This window comes from Cyprinus carpio, chromosome B22, assembly GCF_018340385.1.
Source record: "Cyprinus carpio isolate SPL01 chromosome B22, ASM1834038v1, whole genome shotgun sequence".
Lineage (NCBI taxonomy): Eukaryota > Metazoa > Chordata > Actinopteri > Cypriniformes > Cyprinidae > Cyprinus > Cyprinus carpio.
In genome coordinates this window covers 18084440-18109632 of record NC_056618.1, presented here as the reverse complement: position 1 = coordinate 18109632, position 25193 = coordinate 18084440, and the positions used below count along the sequence as shown (strand labels likewise).

Below are 25193 nucleotides of genomic sequence, written 5' to 3'. Positions count from 1 at the left end.
CACTGCAGCCTACTATGGCTTCCTTGTGGTCCATATTTTGCAAAACAGGAGCGGACACCCGCACATTTCAAGCCGGTATGGTGGGCCAGATGAAAGTTGTCATTGTGGTCGACTGGGCAGGGCATTGCAATTTGATGTAAGATAAAATTTATTTAATTTTGAAGAAAAAATCTTAGTCCTTGGAAGTGGTGTAGCAGCTGGTTTGTCACACTTTGTACAAATGCAAAAAAAAATAAAAATACTTTACGGTATTTGGTCGACAATCTTGTCAAAGAGTACTTGAACTTTTTATGTGTATTTTTGTTTATTTGTTTATTTTTTTCTTCTTTTTGATGTGACAGTGCTGTGAGGGGAATGATGAACAAGTCCAATGGGGAATATGTTCATTATGGGCACTAAAATATAAATATATATTCATATATAACTATGTGTTTATGGATTTTGTATTCTGTTATTATTTGAAAAAAAATTATATATTATTTCAATATATTACTAATTATATTCATATTATTACTATTCTTATTACAGTCTTAAATTTTCATACGTATTTAATGGTTTTTATGTTTTGTGTTTGCAGTTTTTTCAATTAATTAAAATCTTTAAAATGCGCTCAGGTAAAATGTGTCGCGTAACTAAATTCACATCTTAAAATGCTAGCTGTTGTAAATAAACAGAAAGATTTGGACAAACAAAAAAACTAAAGTATTGCATGACCAACCAAAGGTCTAGTTGAGCAAAACCGGAAAAAAACCTCTTCTTCAAATCCCAGCCCCAGTTGTTCCCCAAAAGACAGATAGTCAGAGAATATTAGATCCTGCTTTGAAACCCAGTCGTGCACGGGGCCTGTTGCTGAAACATTTATGGTAGTGATTGACCGACTAGCAAACTGCTGTACAAACACGCCACATGGGGTCATGCAAAAAAAATTGTGCTTCGGGGGAAAACTGACTAGCTGGTATTTTTTCAGCACTGTAATTAAAAAACACTGCGGTCGTACACAAGTAAAAAATGGCAGGAAACAGTTTGCTCTGTGCTGCTGAATTAATGTTGTCCAGCGCTGGTATTGTCAGTTCTGACCCCTTTCACTTCCTGTTATTTCTTGGTAGGCAAAACTCCCTGGCCTGGGTGAAGGTCATGCTGAATTCACTCAATGCTAGGTTTCTCGGGAAATTTTCAGTTTTATTATCTTTGTAGCATTAGCTTTGAAGTAACCCTCTACTAGCCTTGCTACTTTTTAATGTTTTCTGCATGTTATGTTTGGTAGTGTGTAGCCGAATGAGTTTGACAGATTTAAACCCATCTGTAAACCCATCTCAAAAAAAAAAAAAATTAAGTGGCATAAATAACAGTTAACTAAATAGTCATAACAAAAAAGCAATATAAGAATAATAATGACTTGATGCCCTAATAATTTTGTGTTTTTTGAAAGATATTTTTTTAATCTCCCTGTCATAGTATCACTATTCAGCAGACAGACACAATAGCAGAAAGTCTCAAACCGATGACACAGCAGTGCTGCAGGGTGAACGCTGCTGTTTTTTCCTAACTTTATAGAATTTCTGCTTTCCAATTTCTATCTACTGTAATCTGACTAAATTTAGCCATTCGATTTACATTTGTTTTGTTTTTTTTGTTGTTTTCAACAGCTGCATTAAAAATTAAATTTACAAAGAACACTTTTCTTCCAGGTAAAAAAGAGATATAAAAGTTTATGATTGTTCAAACTTCATTTTATCATTCCTGTAGCTCAAATGAGAGAGCAATGTGCAAACGACTTCAAGGTCATGGGTTTGAGTCCCACAGAAGACGCCAACTGATAAAATATTTTAAATAAATGTGTGAATGTCACTGTTTAAATATCTTGTTTTTTCACAAGTTTCTCACTCTTAATAAGAAGTCAACCTCAACTCTAAACCCTAGTGCTGCTGGCACTTGCTAATTATGTGACACTATGAAAAAAAAAAGAAAAAGTGCTAATTCCTCAGTGTGCCATTTTTTAAATTCGGCTGAAACCTGCAATCTTGTCAGCTGACAAACATGGACTGTCTCCAAGCCATCACTGAGGGCGATGTGGTAGAGGAAATCTGGTGATTTTCCTGTCAGGAAAATATGTTTTTCTCACCCTTTCTCTTGCTTGTGAAGCCGCTGTGTGGTCACATCTAAACCTCTCTCACTCAGTGTCAAGCTGTTCCACATGCAAATCCTTGAAAGTACATGAGTGAGAAGTTCTGAAGAGGTGTTTTCTGGAGATGTTAGAAATCGACGGACGTCCTGTTGTGTCAAGTGACTGTGAGATAGGGGCCGGTCTCAGGAGAGGGCAGTTCTGTTTTGTGTTGCATGGTTCATCTGATAACTTTTCAGGAGGATTTTTTAGGGCTTTGTGGGAAGCATAACATGTCTTATCTTCTGATTTTGGGACTCATGGTACTGTGGACTTCACACATTAAGGTAAGTTGCCTGAAAAGCGGTTGCTTACGAGTGTTTAGGTAAACTTTTTACATGATTTGTTGAAAGTTTTTTTGGACATGTACCGTGGTAATACCAGTGTATTCACTGAAGGACCCATGTAAATACTACACTATGTGAATATGGACTAAAAAGTATTACAAGTACATTACAAGTACTGCCATAGTGTCCAAAACATATAGATACGTTGACATGGTACCATGTTCTACTTTTTAGTATTAGTTTAGTGATTGATCACTGTTCCATGCTACAGACCCATTACTTTACTTTACCATTACTTTTATAAGTGTGGTATAATTTTTTTAATAATACTTTTTTGGACATGCACTATGGTAATACCAGTGTATAATATGTAAATGCCTAGCAAAAATTGGTGGTACCATGGTATATTGCTGATAATCAGATGGTAATACAATGGTACTGAGTTGATTTATGCTAATAGTTATTTACTCTGAAAAGATAGTAAGTATGACAGATACATTGAGGAAAGTTGCATGCAAAGAGGTTGTTTACGTCTTTAAGTCAGTATTTAAATGATTTATTGACAAAAGATTTTTGTACATTGCACGGTGGTGGTTATACCATGGTATTTATTTAAGGGCCATGTAAATACCATAACATATAAATATGCACTTTAAAAAAAAAATTATGATATATTTTTGTATTTGGACTTTGGTAGTACAAATTATAATGGTATTTACACACGTTACTCTACTCCCATGAATACAATGTTGCCACTATAGTACATGTCCAAAACAAATCGAAATAGTCTCAGTCCCATGCCATAATTTTTGGTAGTTTTTTTAAAACTAATTGCTGAACCATGGTACTGGACCTAGAATGGGTTTTTGTAAGAGTGGTATAATTTTTAATATATAATACTGTTTTGGACAGTACTGAGGTTATACAGTGGGTTTCTTTGAAATGCCATTCATATGCCTTACAAAAAGAGGTTGTCACACAATGGTACATTGCTGAAATCAGATGATACTTTGATTTATTACTATGGATATACCAAGGTTTTTAGATACATAACCAATAGAAATTAAAGATAGTAGCCTATGGTACTTCAGTGCAAGTATGGTACTCTCACGGTACATGCCCAAAAAATACATACATGTCATATATGTTTATGGGGTATATGATATGAATATGATATATTATCTCGTTTTTGGAATGTGTACCATGACAATACCATGATATTTTAATGCCATGAAGTACTATTTACTATGACATAAACATTTGAACTCGTCACTATAGTGCTACTTTACCACAGAGTATATTCATGTTTAAAGAATAGTTTTTCACTTATGATTTAAATATATTAATGATTTTGGTTTACGTGAATTGTGCACAGTAGCGATATAGAAATGCTTGTTCTTGAGCCCCTTTTTGTTTTTATGTCGTTCCCAGGCGCCGTTTCTAATCGCTGCGATGCGCCCGTTGTACAGTCCTTCACAGGACTCCCCTGCACATGCCTGCGCCATCCACACCGCCGTCGGTTGCCCCGCGCGGGTTCAGGAAGATCACCAAAGAACCCCGATATCTGCAGGTGTGTTGATTATCCAGGCCTTCCTTTTCTGTGTTCTCAGAAATTTGTGCCTAAGGTGTTCTGTGCTGTTTCAGATACGTTATTGGAGATCGGCAGTCGTCAGGTAGAGCTGTTCAGGTGCTCTCATAGCTGCAAGGAGGTTACGACCAGTCCAGCACTGCTGTCCTGGCTTCTGGGGGGGGGCCCCTGTGCTTGCGTGAGGGTCACCCAGACCTAAAAAGTGTCTTCTTCCTGCACTTTAATTAATTTTAAAGTAGTGCTGTCAAACGATTAAAAAAGTTCCAAAATCCAAAATAAAATTTTTGTTTACATAACATGAATGTGTATTGTGATATTTATTATGTATATATATAAATACAAACAGATGCATGTATATATTCAAGAAAAATGTGTTTTGTTTATATATTAAATATATTTATAAAATATAATAATATAAATATATAAATGTATACATGTAAGTATTTTCAAAATATATACTGAATGTGTGTGGTTTTATATATACATAATAAAAACAGTTTACTTTTTGTTATGTTCACTATGTTTATTATGTTATTATGTAAACAAAAACTTTTATTTTGAATGCGATTAATCGCGATTAATCATTTGACAGCACTAATTTAATTTGTCAGGCGCTTTTATATCCTCCTGGGGTCAGGATAATAAACTTTTGTCCTCTTTAGTGGTCAGTGTATGTTTAGTGAATTCTCTGAGAATATATACATGCCCACAGTTTTAAGTCTGAAATTCTTGTACAGAGCATTCAGGGTTATTCAGAGATACCAAATGTTTGGAAGTTTTACAATGACCCACTATCTCTCCTGTCTTTACAAATGGCTGACATTAATTAAGTGATGAAATGTATCACTCTTAGGCTGATGATACACAGGGCAACTTTTTGAGCAATGTTGCCAGGGAACTTTGGGGAATGTTCAGTGTTGCTGTCATGGGCGAGGCCAGGTGAGACAAGTGGCCAACGACCTGATCTAAGTTATCCAGACAGAAATTTGTTACCCATTCTCAATGGGAAAGTGCCCAAGCAAAATTGCTTAAAATGTTGCCCTGTGTATCATCAGCCTTTTGGAAATAACTTAATATTTTGTAATTAACATTTAAATCTAAAATTTTTTTAACTGTTTGGCATAAATCAATACTTGTGTTTTTTCAGTGTTTTGGAAATAACTTAATATTTTGTAATTAATTATGATGGATTTCATACATGCCCCACTGTAGAGGACACCGGGACTAAAAGCATGTTTATTACGCATTTTGGGAGACACAATAAATGAATAGGGAAATAAATTGTATTTCAATATTCCTATGAAATATTAGATGTTATTGTAAAAATCTTGCCAAGATATTACTCTCCCATTATTACACTTGTTTTTTTTTTTTCATTAAATGTTGCCCAGGAACCACATAAGATGCAGATTGATTAGATACAGTTAATAGATAGGCCTACATTGTGTTCAATGGGGGAAAACCCCTTATGGCCATCTTACACACATTCACACGCATTTCATAAAGCAAAAATGGTATATCAAATCATTTTTTTTTATCTTTCATAACATAGTGTTAAGAATCATCCTTATCAAAGTTTGATGTAAACAAATCCTTAAACCTAAAAAAATAATTATGGTGGTAAAAAAAAAAAAATAATAATAATCAATTCATGTTTTTGCCATTTGCATGTGTCAGTTATTTATTTTATTTATTATTTTAGTTAGTCCTGGTGATGTTCTCTACAGAGGACATAGCATTTTTTTTATAATGCTGCTAAAACAATGTAATGACATGAAAAAAACTTTTTTTTCCCTGGGTCTCAGGAGGATATGAAAATATAATTTATATGGACACAATAATAAGAATGTAAAAATACATTAAAATCTATAAGATGAAATTGTCCTTCAGACTATCAGTTCTTCTGAACTTCAGTTAAGTATGGTTGTATGGTTACATGTATGAACAGGAAACCCAAAGATTGCTGCTTCAAGTGTACATTGCTTTAGGTAAGAGCGTATCTACTAAATGACAAATTTTCCTAATCACTCCTGTATGTTTTTTTTTCAGCTTGCCCTAGCTGGTCCGGAAAGATGTGTAATGGTTATGGTACATGTGGACTGCTGGAAATGGCACCTGTGTGTTGTAATGTAAGTGTGTATGAGATACGTTCCTTTTACTGAAAAAGTAAACTTTAAAATATTTTAAAGTAAATTGATATTTTTAGTTTTGTTTTCAATATAGATGCACATTTATTTATTCATTCATTTGTTTGCCTTGTTTTTGCAAGTAATAACACAAAATAAATAAATAAATAAATATTAAGTAATAAAATAGATAATACTAATAAATGTTAATTCAATTCTTTTTTTGTTGAAATAGATGCATATTTATTAAAGTTCTATTAAAGCAGTCTATTAAAGTACATTTTATTTTGTGGTTTTTGATTTCACATTTTTTAATCTAGTATTTAGTTTTAAGCCTCGTTGGGGCAAGTAATATCACAATTTAAAAAATTATAATGAATATATATATATATAATCTGTTCTTTTGTTGATTCAAACTGTTTTTTTTTTTATGAAATATATGTTTATTCATTTTAATTTAAATAAGCTTTACTCAATGACATTTGTAATCTAATACTATTTGTACTACTACTACTAATAATAATCATAAACAATTTTTCAGGAGGATATACAGGTTCTGCATGCCCAAAATTGTTTGAAGGGAAATGCCTATGGGAGACACTGCCGTTCAGGTCTGTTATTTGTAGTGGGTTTCTGATATCACAAGCTAATAATTACCATGTTTGGAGATAAAATTGTCTAATTGTAAAAACTGTTGTAGAGTGCAGCTGTGTGCACGGATAAAGTGTGCAAACTCAGGACCAGATGGAGATGGCGAATGTCTCTGTCAGCCGCCATTTTCAGGAGTACAAAGTGTGATAAAGGTAACTTAGGGACTGTTTTCTGTAAGCTTTTTACCCGTTTGTGCAAAAAAAAAAAATTCCAGTCATTCCCAGTAAATGTCATCCATGCTGATTTTGTTAAATCACACTTATTTGTTCCTGTGCAGTTTCTTCATCTTGCTCAAACTGCCCCGGCCTATTCATATTGTAAGGGAGACAACACAAAACGCTGTGTGCGAATGTATCTTCCTGGATCCAAGAAGATACTGGAAATGCATGTATAGGTAATTACTGCTTACATAATATGTTTGTTTTGTGTCACGGTTTCGAACGAATGTAGGTTAACAGGGTTGCCAACTTTGGGACTTTGGCTGGAGTGAGACTAAAAATTCAGTTTGTGCGTGTGCGCGAGAGAAAATGTTGGTAAACCCTAATTTAAAAATCAATGTCAGTCCTTGTTTACTTTGTATAAAGCTAGTCAAATTATGTGACTAGGTTACCTGCTGAAGCTCTTCTTGATTCTTCTTCTCCTCTCCATCATCTCCATCTTTCTTTTTGAAATATTTCAGCAAGCTCATCTAACAAAAACGTAATTAGGTCAGAAATTAGCTTATTGGCTCACCTGCCACGGGGACTGGTAGATGAAAAAATCCACCAGCCCCACCAGCATAGTATTTTTTACCGGTCAAAATATTTTTTGACCAAAATATTTTTTTGACCTTTTTTTTTTGTCACATATGTTCATTTCAGTACATTTAATTGAGATAATAATGTCGGCCTATTATGTTTGAATACAAACATGAAAAAATTGTCCAGAGCAAAATTTGAAATGTATAATCAAAAAAAAAAATCGATCTATATATTGATCCAAAATCAGAGAAATGTATGAATATTACGATCATTGGAGTGAAATATTTTTTATTTTTGTCAGTTTTGTTACCTGGCTCGTGTGTAAGGGAAGGCAGAACGTACTCGGTTACTTAAGTAACCTCGGTTCCCTGAGAGATAAGGGAACGAGTAGCTATTGCGTTGCAAACGCTATGAGAAAAACTCATTTTCTCGAGAAAATATAAGGCCATGGTATGTAAAGCAGAAGCAGCCTGGCCAGCGGCGGAGTGTGCAGGATCTGCGCAGAGTGCTGAAGACGTTCTGCACGGCTTTGATGGGTGCGCGGCCACAAATGGGTGGCGACCGCTTCTTTCCAGTGGCAGGAGTCCACCTTCCTTTTCCTACAGCGCCGTCAACAAATTTTTACGTACTCACCGCCGCCGTGAGCTCACAATAGAGCGTTAATGGTACGCTTTTACGGTCCACGTACAACCGCCGCCGACTTGAGCTGCAAAGAAGCCTATGGTCGCTTTGGCTTTTGTCAAGACGCTTGTCAAAAAGTACGGGGAAGCTTGACGCTTTGGCCGCTCTGAATATTGAGTGCGCGCGCGGGCCAGGGCTCTCTCTCTCTCTCTGCTCGTGCGCGCTGAAAATTTCATATTTTGGTATGAACATTAACCCGCCAGTGTGGCGGATAGCATTTTGAGATTTACTCGCCAACGGGGAAATCTACCCGCATTTGGCGCTTGGCGGGTGTTAATTTCGGACCCTACATAAGACTATTTTTATTGAGCAATTTAGCTAGCCCACATCATAACGCACGTCAGACAACATTTGCAACTATAGTTGAAGTTTGTAACTTAGTCTCGGCACACAGACTGATTAGGCAAGTACGTTTGCAGTGACAAGGCTCACCATTTTATTATCTTTGCTTTCCTTGATTGTCTTCCAAACTTTTTCACCACGTGCCGATTCCGAACCTATGCTCCGAACTCTCTCTGCAACTTTCTCACACGCAACTGACGTATCAGGTGCAAGGTTTTTAGTCAATCAACGATCAGAGAATACTGCAGTGAGAACGTTGTAGGGAGATGTAACAGCTGTGGTCATTAAACTCCTCTCCTGTCATTAATACGCTGTGGTCTAGTCATCAAACAGAAAATTAACGGATTGAGAGGGGAGAAAAATGGATTTTGGCGTGACATTTCTGCGTGGGCGTGAGAGCGGGTGAGATTGATGCTGAAAGCGTGAGTGTCATGCCATATGCGTGAGAGTTGGCACCCTGCGAAAATGTACCGCTAATTTTAAGGCAGGACGTCCCAGGTGAACAGATACCACCATATTAGCCCATCCCATTGATGACATTAAAAATTTCAAACATTTGTTTTAGCTTTCAAGTTCTCTGAAATGCTATGTTAATGTTTAATTACATATTTGCTTACATTTTCCAGAACACTGGATAAAGTCAGGTTCAAAATAGATGTTTAATTTTACTGACATATTAGAGTTAAAGCTTTTTACTGAGGGGATTTTGGATATCTCTTTTTATCTCTCCATAAATCAGAAGATACTGTCGACAGCCAGAAAGTATATATTTTAACCATGTTTTTAGGAATAAAATGTTGTATAAAATCAAACGAATAATATATGAACAAACCCCACAGTAAAATCCTTCAGAATATAGATGGGAATAAAACTGTAAGTTTTGGTTTATGTAAGTGCTACTGATGTGTTGGAAAAACTTTTTTTTCATAAAACAGCTTTTTAATATATGTACTGTAACAGACACAAATAGATAAACTGCAATAAAATAAATGCTCAAAAGTATTTTTTTAGATGTTTTCTTTCCACTAGTCTGAAACAACGTTATGAAAAGCCAAATAACTCAAAATCTCAAAATTGAAAACAAAGCTTTTTCTTGTAGTGTCCTTGACTTAAGTTTCTCTACATTTTAGAGGCTAGTTCCTATCCCTCATCTGTTTCTATCCTGTTCCAGGCGTGGTGTTCGCAAGGAATTTGCGATGCTAACGCGAAGTGTTCATTTAGCGGTGGGAAGTTTCAGTGTGAGTGTGAAGAGGGATTCAAGGGAGACGGCCAACACTGCCTTCCCATCAACCCCTGCGACACTAATAATGGAGGCTGTCCTGTAGAGTCCACTCTCTGTGAATTAACAAGCCCAGGGAAGGTGAGCAGTGTACTGTGGGGATAGAATCTGAAACTAATGTTGAATTCAATGCATAATTATTATATGAGTTTTGTGTGTTTCTCTCCAGTCGAAATGTGTGTGTTTGCCTGGAATGGAATCGTCCGACCCATCGAAGGGCTGTACGCAAAAATCGGCCTGCGCACCGGGTTCATGCCACGTCAGTGCCCGCTGCGAGACCAACTCAGACGGCATGCCAAGGTCTGTCCTGGTGCTTCCCTCATAATAACATGACAAAGGCAACTTTCACTTCCTTGAACACTAACAATTGTAAATACTGTGAGAATTTTAAAAGACTTGTGGAATTTTAATATAGGTGTGATTTTACATCTAGGTATAAGATTATTGAAAATTATTCATATTTTGGACCTTTTAAAATTTTTTATGATATTTAAATAATTTTCTCCCACACTTTTCCTCCTGCGTTGTCTTTAAATAATTAAATAAGCTTTATTATTAATTTTTAATTTCATGAAAAGTACCATGAAATGCTCTTTAGCATCAAATATTTTCTGGATCTTCTCTGTTTTTGTTTTCTCCATCTGTCAAAGGACATTTGAAATGTTTTATATTGTAAATTAATTGTATTATAGTAATTACAGTCTAAATATAATCATTTAAACATCTGGATGCATTACAGTTATGTTAAAAGCAAACTATATAGAGGAAAATTTTGAGTTTTTTTGTCATTGTGCAATCCAAAAATGGTCCTAAAATAGATATATTTTTCTTTAAAGGTGACATATCATGAAAATCTGACTTTTCCGGGTTTTAAGTGCTATCTACCAACCAAGGAAACATGAAAAAGATTAACCCAGTAACTTTGTTTTGGTAAGCCTTTTTCTGCAAGCGTCTGAGAAAACATGCACGTCAGATTTCGCTCCCTTGGTGATGTGGCAAAGGGAGCTCATTATAATATTACCGCCCCTTAATCTATAAGTTTACCGTAACTTACCGTCATTTTGATTTCGCAAGTGACAACGGTGTACAGGCTCTAATGCCATGGCGAAAGTTTAAGCAAAACATACGAGTTCTGTCTTTGGCTGCACAGACGAGCACAGAACACTGTTAGGAGTCCCAGCCTCAGAGGAGACAACAGAGCAGTGGATATATTGACTCATTTACTATATATTGCTGCTGCCACACAGATCTAAAATAAACACGCAATTTATTTCCCAGCAGTTTACCTTCACAGACATAACCGACTGTTTATGTAACTCATATGTGTTTTTAACGTAAACTTGTGTGTGAGAGAGAACTTAGTTTAATACTCACATGCTGTGACAGACACTTTCTGTCCGTTTGCTTCAGACGTGTGCTCTCAGAAAACCATATATTAGAAGTTTAAACTCATATGGTTTAAAACTCATGATTTCAGCGTGATAAACATGATAATCAGAACCAAAACAGATGTTTTTAGCAGGTCTGAGCTGTAACGGTGCAGCTCTATTCTGTAAAAGGAGGCGGGGAGCAGCAACTCATTTGCATTTAAAGAGACAGGCACGAAAAACAGGGTCGCTGTGATTTTGCCAAGTAAGACATGTTCCTGGGTCAACATCTCTGTTGATCCTGGATCAACATTACTGTCCAAAGATATAGACCTACCCCAATCCCTACCCCTGAACCTAATCCTACCCATAATTTATTCCTAAAATCAGTGGGAAATGATGGTGAATAACAAGGGTGTAGAAGCATTTAACCTTGATTGTAAGCCTAAAACAGGCATTTTTTGAAAACTTCTCCCTCAATTCTGATCAGTTGATTGGAATGTTGTTCCAGGATCAACAAGGATGCTGATCCAGGGACATGTTGTACTTGGTGAAATCACGTTCACCGAAAAACAGCATGTTTCTGCTTCCACTCAAAGCATTTTCAAAATGATATAATAAATGATCTGTGGAGTATTTTGAGCTGAAACTTCACAGACACATTCTGGGGACACCAGAGACTTATATTACATATTGTAAAAAGGGGCATAATATGTCTTCTTTAAATTTAAGAAATTATATTTAGTTTAATGAAAATGAAGCTTATTTTTTTAGAACATTGCAATTTATGGAACTGGTTTAAATATAAATCAGCATAAATTAAGATTAATATGTTTATTAATTTTGTATGCATTGTAAAATAAATTTCATTAGAATTAAGCACATTTCCCACTAAATTCTAATCACCATAATGCAGATAAATCTTAATTTCATTACTGTAATTTGAGATGCATTACGCTAATATAAAAGGAAAAGAATATAGAAGGAAAAAATTTGAGATGCATTACGCTAATATAAAAGGAAAAGAATATAGAAGGAAAAAACAGTGAACAAAAAACACAATTTATATGGTTTTTATTGACTTTTAAGTAGGCTACTAAATTTTTAAGTAGGCTTTTTTTTTTATTGAATTTTAATTTGGATATTGTTTTTTTTGGTTTTTTTTTTTTTTTCTAAATTTTTAATTAGAGATTCTGTTGCATCATGAATAGCTGAGATGTTTCGCTCAGATGCTCACAGAAGGCCAGGGGTATAAACTGAGACGTTTCATTCTTTCAGCTGCCGCTGCAATGCTCAGCTGATCGGCGATGGCAGACGTTGCTATGGTAACCTCATGGAAAGAGTTCTGGAGCTGGACAGAGAGGGCAGTCAGGCAGGAAACCTCACTGGAAGCATTCGGTTCTTTGGTGGGTCCGCAGAGATCACCAGACCTGCTCTCCCGCTCTTTTTTTCTTATCCAACATTGAGTGAACAATTGAGTTTGTTTTATCAGCCAGCACTGACAGTGTGTTGTGTTTTTCAGAGCAAGCGTGTGAGTTCACACTCAGCCAGCACGGCCCGTTCACTGCGTTCATTCCTGCGGGACAGAATCCTTTCCAAGTGGGTTGAAGCAGACTGAAAAACACCCAAACAGTGGCCTGGCAGTTTGTGTTTCACATCCTCATAATGTTTCCTGTTTATGGTGTGACAACTTCCTGTTTGTTGTGAGCAGATGTTTACATATGCTGTGCTCTTCAGAGGCTTGCAGCAAAATCCTCGATCAGCGTCCTGAACACAGTGTGCAAAAATCACCTCATCCTCGGACAGAAACTCTACACTGATCTGGAGGGGAAAGACATGTGGATGTACGGAGGGGAAAAAATCAGGTTCAAAACAAAAAAGGTGTCCATCCATCCATCCATCTATCCATCCATCTATCCATCTATCCATCCATTGATCTATCTATCTATCTATCTATCTATCATCGATCCATCTATCTATCCATCCATCTATCTATCTATCTATCTATTATTCTTTATATCATTCTATAATTGTCTATCATTGTCTGTCATTCTGTCTATCATACCAGTTATATTCTACATCAGTCATTCTATCCTGCTGTCTGTCGTTCTGTCATTCTCTTTGATGTGATTTTTTTTGTTTCATTCTATTTGTTGTTCTGTCTTTCTTTTGATTGTTCTTTGATTGTCTACTGTTTTAACATTCCATCTGTCATCATTTATATTGTACTAACATTTTTTGTCTATAAAACTGTCTTTCTTTTTTTGTTTATCACTGTGTCATTCTGTCTGTTGTTCAATTGTATTGTCTATCATTCTATCTATTGTTTTATCAGTATGCATATCATTATGTTTTTTATTATAATTTTTTCTTTTTCTGTATGTTTATATGTTTTTATATTTTTATTTATATCTTTGTGTATACTATTGTTTATTAACATTTTTTGTCAATCTATCGTATTATGCTATTTATAATTCTGTCTATCTGTTTGTCTCTCTATCACACTATACATTGTTCTATTTTACAATCTATCGTTCTTTCTATTGTGTTATCTAAAACGCTGTCATTCTGTCTGTGGTTCTATTGTTCTTTCTATTGTTTTGTCTATCATACTATGTCTGTCTATTGTTCTATTCATTCTCTCATTAGTCTATTTTTCTGTCTGATCTATTCATGTCTTCATCCATTGATTTGTGCATGTGTCTGCAGCACTTTATCCTGATGAGGGATCCAGACGTGTTGTTTACTATACTTGAGAGCGACATCCCAGCATCCAATGGAATAATTCATATTATTGACAAGCCCTTTACTCTTGCTCATATCGAGTCTACAAACAACAACATAGAGGTAAAGCTGTTCAACCTGTTATACAAGCAGCTGATCTAATAATATCTGATGAATGACATACAGCACCAACCTCAACACCATCTAATGTAGATGTCCTAATGTGTCAAGTTCTCCTTAAAGACCATTGGGGAGATTTTCAGAGTGGATGACAGGTTCAGTCGATTTCTGTCTCTGGTTGATGTGAGTGATCTCCTCTCATGCTCCTTTTCTGCATTTCTCAGCTGAACCCAAGTATTGAGAACATTTTTTCTCTTTCTGCTGCAGAATTGTGGAGCCCTGTTGCCTCTCAGAGGTTCAGGTCCACTTACAGTGTTTGTTCCAACCAACACAGCCATAGACAAATCCAGAGATGGAAGTTTTATGTACATGCTGAATGAAGTGAGCTGCCATTATATGCTTTCTGCATCAAATGAAGATGGATTTGTATAAGCAAATTATTCAGAACGAATATTTAATAAAAATTTACTCAGTGTATTAATCAAATCTTCAGGATATTCATATATTTGTTCATATAACACACACTGATCTTTCATCTCTTTGTTTTAAAGGCCAAACCAAAGCTTCAGATGCTTCTGAAACACCATATGCTCTCCCTGGCTGCTGTAAGTCTCCTTTGACATACAAAATGATCGTTACCCACAGTTAATCTGACTTTAAAATGAGGCATTTATGAACATTGCTTCCCATGAAATGGTTTGACGAATGCAATCTTCTTGAAATTGGAAGTTGGGGAAGCACATATTTGCTTTTTGTCACACCTCCAAAGCTATGATTTGCTACATGCTAATGCTAGTCATTTGCAGGTTATATTAAAAGTAGAGACATTCCTATTTTAGAGAGCATTTGATTGGACAAAAATGTGTATGCCTACGAGTTTATTTGGGTTGTTGGGGCAAATGTTTAAAGTGCCCCTATTATGGGAAATGATAGGTTCATATTTTGGTTTTGGGAGTCCCCAACAACAGGTTGACATGCATGCAAGGTCAAAAAACACTTTAATTGTCTTATTATATGCATTTATTTTTGTCTTACTTGCTCAACGACTCCCAAACGATTTGCTCAATGATTCTTTTTTCCAAACCCTGCCTTTGCGTGATGCTAGTCTGCAGTGATTGGTCTAATTTTCATTTCATCTTGTCTGTAATGCCTGATAAAGCAGTGTTTGTGAGCACAGTGCTGCTTTGTGTACACCGTTACCGGGGAAACAGCTATTTTTACCACTCCAAAAGCAGCATCTAGTGGCAAAGAATGAATTTGCATTTTCATTCAGACTTGAAAAGACCAACAAGTGGGCGGGCAATATAGTAATGTTTCATGTTGATGTCAACATGAAACAGCTTGGGATTTGTTTCAAAAATGACTCGTTTTAATGATTCAGAGTCGACTCTTTATTTTGAAAGGCAATTACTTTATACATGGTGCACTTTCAGATTTAAAACTTTGCAAGACGTTTACATTCACAGAACTGTGTTACACACTGCATGAAAGGTAATTTTCAAAAATCCATAACAGGGGCACTTTAAATCATATCTAGGTGGTAAACCTCATTCTGTAAAGCTCTTGCGTAATTAGCATTTGCTGCTAATTTGCTGCTCAGCATACAATTTCATAAGATTTTTCACAAGAATGGAGTTAGCATTTAGACAGCAATACTTTAGGACCATTTTCCAACCGCTTTTTCAAAACATCTGCTGTGTACAAACATCTGACAGACGTCTTTCAGATGTCAGTTTTACATACATTCTAAATCATAAACATCTTAAAGACATCTAATAGACATCTATTTGACATCTAAAAGGAAATGTCCTATAGACATATTGCAGATGTGTAAGTTTTACATACATTCTTATTGCAGATGTAAATGCAGACATCAAATAGACGTCTCTGAGATCTACGTGTGCTATCAGGGTAGCAATACACTCTAACAGACAAAACTAACAGACATTAATTAAAATCTTTAAAATCTTTAATCTAGGATGTAAGTGCAATATTTAGTATAATCTTTGTGTCAGTGAGTTTTAAAATAATATTTAAATGTATGTTTGTGTTTTAAAACTAGTCTTAAACCAGCATATTTGGTGAAATTTTTGGCCCAGTTTCATAGTTGTGAAATGGATAACATACATTATCTCAAATATCTTTGCCTTAGGTCACAGTGGACCAGCTTGCTAGCATGTCTGAGATTACAACAATGGCCAATGAGATCTTGAGGATCAATGCCTCTGATGATGTAAGTAAATTTGCTTTAATGATTGCATTAGCTATGACTCCTGATGAGAATGAGCAAATTTTATGAAATTTGGTACAAATATGTTGGGCCTCATTCTGATTTTAAATAAAAAATTTGATGACTTAGTGACATTGTAATAATGGGAAAATCGAAAAATGACAGAACTGTTGGTTTTATGCGCTCTCAATCAATCCACAGGGAAGAGTCTTCCTGGGCGATAAAGGAATACCTCTCGAAACGAAAGACATTGTAACATCTAATGGAATCATTCACCTAATTGATGGAGTTCTTGTACCTTCCTCTATAGTTCCCATAATGCCCCATCGGTGGTGTGACATTAATGGGAGCAGGATCTCTTTTGTAGGTGCCTTTTTATGCGTGACTACACATAGTTGTTGCTAGCAAAACAAATATTCAACACCATAATTCTATTCAACATAATTTTATGGATAATAAAACATCTTTGCAACAAGATTTTCTATAAATTCTGTGAAAAATTTTACTTCTTTTCATAGGGTACCTGTGTCCGATGCAGCCATATCCATGAGACACGATGTCCGCCTGGAAGTGTTGATCTGGTATTTGATGTTTTCAATTATTTATGAACTATATAAGCACATTAACACATTTATAATCAATGTGTACTTATTAAAAGACATTTTAAATGAATGTATTTTCAAAATTACAACAACCAATGAAGAAAATCTAAACACCAGCACTGTTTACAGCAGAGCTGCATAATTTATTGATGCGAACACTGCATCTGGGCTTTTTTCACCTAGGGAAATCATTTAAGAGGCTGCGAACCAATTCCTGATCGCCGATGGTCGTATTCTGTATACGAGGAAGGTTGTGCCAAATACTGCAACATTACTGAGAGGGTATGAAAACAAGGTCTCAGATAACACATACAAACACAACCCTTCCATAAATGTCTGCAATTGTTGCAAAATTGTAAAAAATTCCATTCGTTTTCTACATAGTTAAACAGTTTTTTAACAATAACTTATCTACGACAGATCTACGATATGCTACAAGGTTGATCATTAATGGCATATACTTCAGATGAAGTCATCAACCTGAGCATTATTTCAACTTATTTTTAAAGTAATCCCATTTAACAGCAGAATTCTTGATGAAAAACTACAGTACCCATGATTCTGTACAAAACATACCTCAAGAGCTTGTAAATAAATGCATATTTTGCATTAACCTCAAAATATATTGTTTCTGCTCATATAATCAACAACTTTAAATGAGTAGTTTTATATTTCAATATTGTTTAATTTAATTATGTCATTCGCAGTGGTTCATGGGATTGTAGTTCTGTTAAATAAACAGTCTTGTACCTTTGTCTTTTTGTCCATTTTTTTTTTTTTTTTTTTGTTGCTTCAAATCAAAGTTTGTAATGTGATTTTTTTTTTTTTTTTTTGTTGTTTCAAATCAAAGTTTGCTTTTTAAATTAAGACTTATGACTTTTTTTAAACTCTGTTGGGGGAAAATAAATAGCAAAAAATGCTTCCGGAACCAATGCCACTGATGTAATGTGGGCACTAATGCACTCAATTTATAACCAATAATCTGTATGAATACAGAAGTTTGTGAGACGTGTGATATCTTGTTTTCAGACGCCACAGTGTTGCAGTGGTTTCTATGGGCCAGACTGTAAACCATGCATTGGGGGTTTCCGGCACCCGTGTTATGATAAAGGGACTGTAAGTATACAAATATGTACTCGCTACGGTCGTGACTGGAAGCTCTGGTGTTTATTTGTCATGTGTCTGTTCGTAGTGTTTTGATGGCATCAGTGGGAACGGCTCCTGTAAATGTGAACCAGCGTTTACGGGTGTAGGCTGCCACCTCTGCTCAAACCCCAACAAACATGGAGAGAACTGTAATGAAGGTGAAGTTATATACCTTATATACTTTCATAATACCTCCTTCTGTTTCTTTGTCCAAAGCTTAACTCTGCTAATACAGTACCAGCGTCTGTGACCTTCTCCTCTGCTCGTGCTCTGTTTGCTCCTGTAGACTGCCGCTGTGTCCATGGCGTGTGTGATAACAGACCTGGCAGTATGGGGGTGTGTAGGAGAGGATCCTGTCAGGAAGGGTTTTCAGGGGAGCTTTGTGACCAGACCCCTACCCCCTGCAATTCAGACGGTGTCCTCGAGCACTGCCACATTCACGCTAAATGTGTCTACAACAATGATCAAACCATGTTAGTATCACTTGAGCATGATGTGTAGATCACTGTACACTGCAATCTGGTATTTCATTTTAATTTTAGCATTTTTTTTTTTTGGCAAATATTTTTTAATTTTTGCTTTATTAATTTATTTTATTTATTCAGTTCAGACAAAATTCTTTTTTTTTTTTACAACCCAATACTTTTACTCTTCAGTGCACTTTAATTTAATTTAATTTAATTTAATACTTTTTTATTTTGTTTTGGACATTGATTTTGGCAAATATATATTTATTTATTTTTATTATTTTATATAATTTAGTTTAGTTTAGATTAGTTTAGACAAAATGTTTGACTAATATTTAGCTTTTTTTTTTTAAACCTAATACTTTTACTCTGCAATGCACATTTATTTTACGTTATTGTCTTTTTTGTTTTGTTTTGTTTGTTTTGTTTTGTCAACCCAGTACTTTTACTGCAGTGCCCACTGAAGCAAGCATGTATGTAATGCCAGTTTATGTGCTGACTTGTTAATCGCCATCAGTCTTTGGCATGTTATTGATCTATCGTCCATTGTGCTATAGGTGTGTTTGTCTGCCTGGATACGATGGAGACGGTTACACCTGCACTAAAACCAATCCCTGCCTCCAGCCTCAGAGAGGAGGCTGTGACGTCAATGTGAGACAGATGTTTATTTCCCTTTTCCAGCATTTGCCTTTAGCCCTCACATGTAGAAATCTGAAATGATGTCTGCCTAATTTTTACTAGTACATCAGAATTCAGAAGTTGCAGTGATTTAAATTCGCTCCTTTGATTCAAACTGACACATGAAAATGATTTCCAGCATTGGCTAGGCCTGTGTTCTTCAACCATAATAAGAATAAAGAAATCAGATCATTCTGATCAGATTCTAAAAGTAATAATTTTGAGCTTAACGTTTTTGTTTTATAGGCCGGATGTATGTATGATGCAGGAAAGGTGAACTGTGTTTGTATGGAAGGATGGACAGGCGATGGACGTCTGTGTGTGGAAATCAATAACTGCTTGAGTGAGAGTCGTGGTGGATGTCATGAAAATGCAGACTGCACAGTCACTGGACCAGGACAGGTAATACTGAACAAGCTGTGAGAATACAGTTAACCTGTAGGACAGAAAAATCACAAAATAATTTCACTGAAGCTCCTGTTGAAAGTCTTTTGCATCTTGGAGGTTCACACATGTCATCTCTAGCCCTTATTATGCTCTTCGTCAATTTGACCCAAACACATATATTAGTTGTTGGAAATTCTGGTTATGTTTTTTTCTTGAAATTGTGTTGCTGTTTCTCATTTACGCACAAGTATTTTGTTATGTCAGTTTTTCAACTACCTCAGCATTTATACTGGTTGAGTTTATACTGTTGAGAATACATCTGTCAATACATACATACATATAGGAATGTATACACGCTGTGTTGACGGCATTTATTTTTATTTGTTCATGCATGTAAATTTTACTGGGAATCAAAACAATGATTCAATGCTTGAGCAAGTATATAAAAAGAATAAAAAAATGAATATGCTTTTTATAATATTGACGTTTTGTATAAGCAGAACATTTTTTTACAGTTTCATTTTTTATTTTAATTTTTTAAAGGTTTAATTTTAAAAGGTTTACAGTTTTTGTTTTTTAATTTTAAAGGTTTACCGTTTTTTTTCTCCAAAGGAATTTTATACTTCAATAAAACAACCGAGAACTTAAAGTATAAAAGAAAAAATTACTATTGCAAACCCAGAACTGAGTTTTGTTCAACCTGTTCTCTGTTCAGAATGAATGTAGCTGCAAGAAAGGCTACATGGGAGATGGCATCGTCTGTAATGTCGTCAACCCCCTGTTTGTCAGATAACGGAGGCTGCCATTCTCTGGTCTGTATTTCATACTTGCAGATTTATCTGTTAAATACATCTGTACATTTCTGAACAACCTGTCAAAATATGTATGCTGGTGAAATTATATTTAAAGGCTAACACTCCTTTATACATGCAAGAGCTAGCGTGTAATGTGGCGTAACAGTATGATAATGTGTTCAGGCCACATGTAAATTAAAGAGCCCAGGAATACGTGAATGCGTGTGCCGAAACGAATATGAAGGTGATGGACTCACATGTTACGGAAACATGCTTGTGGTAAGATCATGCATTTATGCATTTATTTAATTGTAAAGTTATAAATTAGTTATCAACAAACATTGTTTTTAGGCTTTTAAAAATGCGTAAAAATGGTTTAGTAATAAATAACAGCAATAAATTTTGTTTATTTTTTACATTTTATTTAAATGATTAAAAGATTGTACTAATAACAAAACTTATATAAAAATGCATAATTTTTTTCATTATTTTTGATACATTATATTTCAAATGAATGCAACATACACAAACCACAAACTAAATGAACACAACACAAACCACAAACTAAATGGACACAACATACACAAACCATAAATGAACAAAATTTGTTTTGACTGAAAAACAGAATACAGTTCTGTCAGTTAGAATGAGAGTTCATTGAAAAAGGAAATGAAAAAAAGTATTTATTTTTAAATGAACAACAAAAGCTCAAAACACAATTAAAATACCTTATTTTTTTCAATTTTCAAACACAAATCTAAACATTGTTAAGAGTTGTTCATCTTTTCATTATTGTTTTTATTTTCAGGAGCTAGATGGGAAACTCTGAGTTTTATTCACATTTCCACAGCTTCCTTCTAGTAAGTTTCATCATCTTTACCCAAGTAAACTGTCATTTAATTAATTTACAATAATGTTGTAGTAACATAATGCAAGTATGTAAACAAATAATATAATACAACATTTCTGTTCATCTGCAGAGGCACAAAGTGATTGACAGCGACAGCAGAGTCACAGCTTTGGTTCCATCTAAAGCTGCTTTCAAAAACCTCACCAAATCAGAGGAGTTGTTTTGGTTTGATTATTACAGGCTTCCTCACCTTCTGCAGTAAGTGTTTGGATCGACATTGCAAACTGATTTCTGAGATTTTTAAAAAAAATAAAAATTTTAATTTGCAATTTCTGTCTAGAGTTTCATTTTTTTAGATGGGATATACACCTCTGAAGACTTACTGCAGCTGGTTGGTAAAACAGTACAGACTCTAGGAAAGACTAAATGGGAGGTCAATAGCAACGGCAGGGTAATAGTCACACAAACCCACCACTCAGATTAATTAACACCTTAAACTGGTCATCTTTAACTGCTCTGATGTGACCTGTTAACACTTCATGTTCCCAGGAGCTCATGATCGGCAATGCTACCATCCTCGCTAACGGACCTCAAGGCAATAAAATGGGTGCATTCACATCATTGACACGGTAATTAAACTTAAAGCAAAGTGTTGTGTTTTTTTTTTTTTTATTTTTAAATCAAAAGTATTAAACTTTATTTTATTAATTTACAATTAATGAGAACATTTGTTGGAGTTGCATGGAAGGAGGGTGTAATGTAGGGAGTTGTGACGACGGAGTTGGGGATCCAAAAGCAAGGCTTTATTTCATAGAGCGTAGTCACAAAAGGCAGAACAAACACAGCAAACACCAGCAAACAATAACATCTGAGGCACAGGCAAAAGAATAGTCCAAAAGACAGGCGATGGTCAGGGCAGGCAGCAATAAATCTAAAACAAGGTAACAGTCCAAGGATCAAAACACAAGGCAAAATCTATGAAACTTGGAAGAGCTGAACAATTAATCACCAGCGAAGACAGAGAGTGTGTGTGCTACTTTTAAAGTCCTTCTAATGTGAGACAGCTGTGAACTATGATGAGATTTAATGAGAGACAGGTGATGAGATGGGAACGTTTTTATCATTTTATTCTCAAGAGTGTTGCAAAAAACATCTAGCGAGTAATCTAGAGTGAGTAATGCAATGCAAATATTCGCTTTTGGTGTGAACACAACATAAGAACACATATAACACCTTAGTAATTGCATAGCAACAACAAAACCTACATTAAAAACATGTAGAATGCCTTAGCAACACTCTAAAACATTTAGAAATTCTTAGCAATGCCTAAAATTTATTCTCCAGAAACACTCTGATTTCCTTCTTAAAATTCTCTGGCCTAGTTTTGGCCATATTATCACCCTTTGGTCTCTGAAATATGAAACATTTCTAAATTATCTTACATTTTTACTGTAACAAATTTGCTTACAGGTTCTTCGACCTGCTCTATATCTGATTTCCCTCCACCTCCTCCTGGGTTTAATGGAGTTCCTGAACAACACGCCAGAATTTAGCCTTTTCAGGCAGGCGGCGCTGGTGTGTTTGATCTAGAAATATAACTTAATGTTTTCAAGAACTGTACAAGGGTTACAGAATAACTTTGTTACATAAACATAGTTGTGTCTATTTTTTTTTTCTCTTATTCTTTTTTTTTTAGCTCTACAACTTGGAAAACAATATCCCAACTAGAGAATACACCATTTTTGTCCCAAATGACAGTGCCATGCAAGAGTACCTGAGAAGAAAAACTAACTCGACACAACTGGTGAGTGGAATGTTTTGAAATGATACTGTAGTGCATTGGTCTCAAACTCAATTCCTGGAGGGCCACAGCTCTACTCAGTTTAACTCCAACCCTAATCAAACACACCTAATCAAGTTCTTCAGAATTACTAGAAACTTCCTAGCTGGTTGGCTCTAAACTTTGCAGAGCTGTGGCCCTCCAGGAATTGAGTTTGAGACTACTGATCTAGTGAGATACTCTAGTCTTACTCATAAAATTAATTGATGAAAGTGTCTCTTTTCAACAGAGCCTAGACATCATAAAATATCACATAATTCTAGGCGAGCAACTCTTTCCTGAACATTTGGGCAATGGACTCTTCAAAAACACGTTTTTGGGAAATGGCACTCAGATCATGTTTTTTGTGGACATTGATAATCAGGTATTGCACAACCAACAATAGCTCATATTCTGTACAACACTTGAAATTAGTCGTGACTAACTAGTCCTAAACTCTAGACAATGGCCAATGACGTTCCCATTAACGGAAGCTTCACTGAGACGAGGCATGGCACTGCATTCGGGATCCCACGTGTCTTAGACCTTCACAAGAACCACTGCAGTAAAGATGTGATTTTAAAGATTTCTGTAAGTTTCTATTTGAATTTTATGAGGTGAATCTCAAAGTGGCATATGGACAACGTTAAGGAATGTTTGCTTTCTTTGCAGGGTCGCTGTGGAGATTGTAACTCTGAACCTAAATGCCTCTTTAATGCCAAACCTGTAAGATGATATAGAGTCCTTTGTTGTTTTAGTTTAACATTTATATGAAAGGAATTTTATGATGCATCTTTCTGTTAATTTCTTTAGATACAACCAAAGTTCCCTCAAAATATGAAGTCAAACTGTAAATACAGGACAAGAGTTGGAAAAAAAAGAGTGAGTGTGCAAGGCTGTCACATGGACTGCTTGAGAACAACAAAGGTACTTAATTTTCTACTATTATAACATCAGAAGCATACTAAATAAGTTCACAAACTCAGACCCAACTAATTTTCCCAATGCTTTCCAACATGCATGGTTATGTTGTACATACTTGAGGGCACTCAGACTTGAGTTCCATTTCAGATCCTTCCATTTCAAATAGGAATGGAATATGTTGAGAGGTTTCTGTCACTCCACTGAAGTCCAGGTTACCAAATCTTTGAAGATCCAAAAAGGCATCATAAAAAGAATCCATATAAAGGAGTTTAGTCCAAGTCTTGTGAAGAGATTTGAACATTTTATATCAAGGGGGTCCAATCCTATTTCCAGGGCCACTGTCCTAAAGATTTAGCTCCAACCAGCCTCCAAGACATTTTTTTCTGGAAGTTTCTAATGTGTTTGAAGACCTTGATTATTTGTGTTTAATTAGGTTTGGTTTCATTTTTGGGCAAACTATTCCTTTTAGGATGTTTAGTAATAATGCAAAAGTTTGCAAAAGTGACACTCTTCAAAGATTTGGACATTTGTACCTCTATTGGTCAATGAAAATTTCAATGAGTTGGATCAAGCTGTATTAATTATATGAACTATATTTTTTCTTGATTTCAGACTGACCTAGCTCTATCCACAGCCTCATAAAAAAATCTTACAAATTTGCTGTTAAACAGTTTATTATTCAGGTAGCTATAAACATGTTGATACTTGCTCCTCAACATATCTTTCGAACTGTTCCCCGGTCTTGACAGTCGTTGACCTGAAATGGAAAACTAACTACTATATAAGAAGAGTATACAGGTGCTGGTCATATAATTAGAATATCATCAAAAAGTTGATTTATTTCACTAATTCCATTCAAATGTTTATTTCTTTTAATTTTGTTGATTATAACTGACAACTAAAGAAAATCCCAAATTCAGTATCTCAGAAAATTATAATATTGTGAAAAGGTTCAATATTGAAGACACCTGGTGCCACACTCTAATCAGCTAATTAACTCAAAACACCTGCAAAGGCCTTTAAATGGTCTCTCAGTCTAGTTCTATAGGCTACACAATCATGGGGAACACTGCTGACTTGACAGTTGTCCAAAAGACAACCATTGACACCTTGCACAAGGAGGGCAAGACACAAAAGGTCATTCCAAAAGAGGCTGGCTGTTCACAGAGCTCTGTGTCCAAGCACATTAATAGAGAGGCGAAGGGAAGGAAAAGATGTGGTAGAAAAAAA

At 35.4% G+C, this 25193-nt stretch overlaps 1 pseudogene; it reads left to right on the top strand.

Annotated features, from left to right (window-relative positions):
• The first annotated feature begins 8215 nt into the window (after nt 1-8215).
• The window catches only part of LOC109076928, a 33322-nt pseudogene continuing 16344 nt past the window's right edge, over nt 8216-25193 (top strand).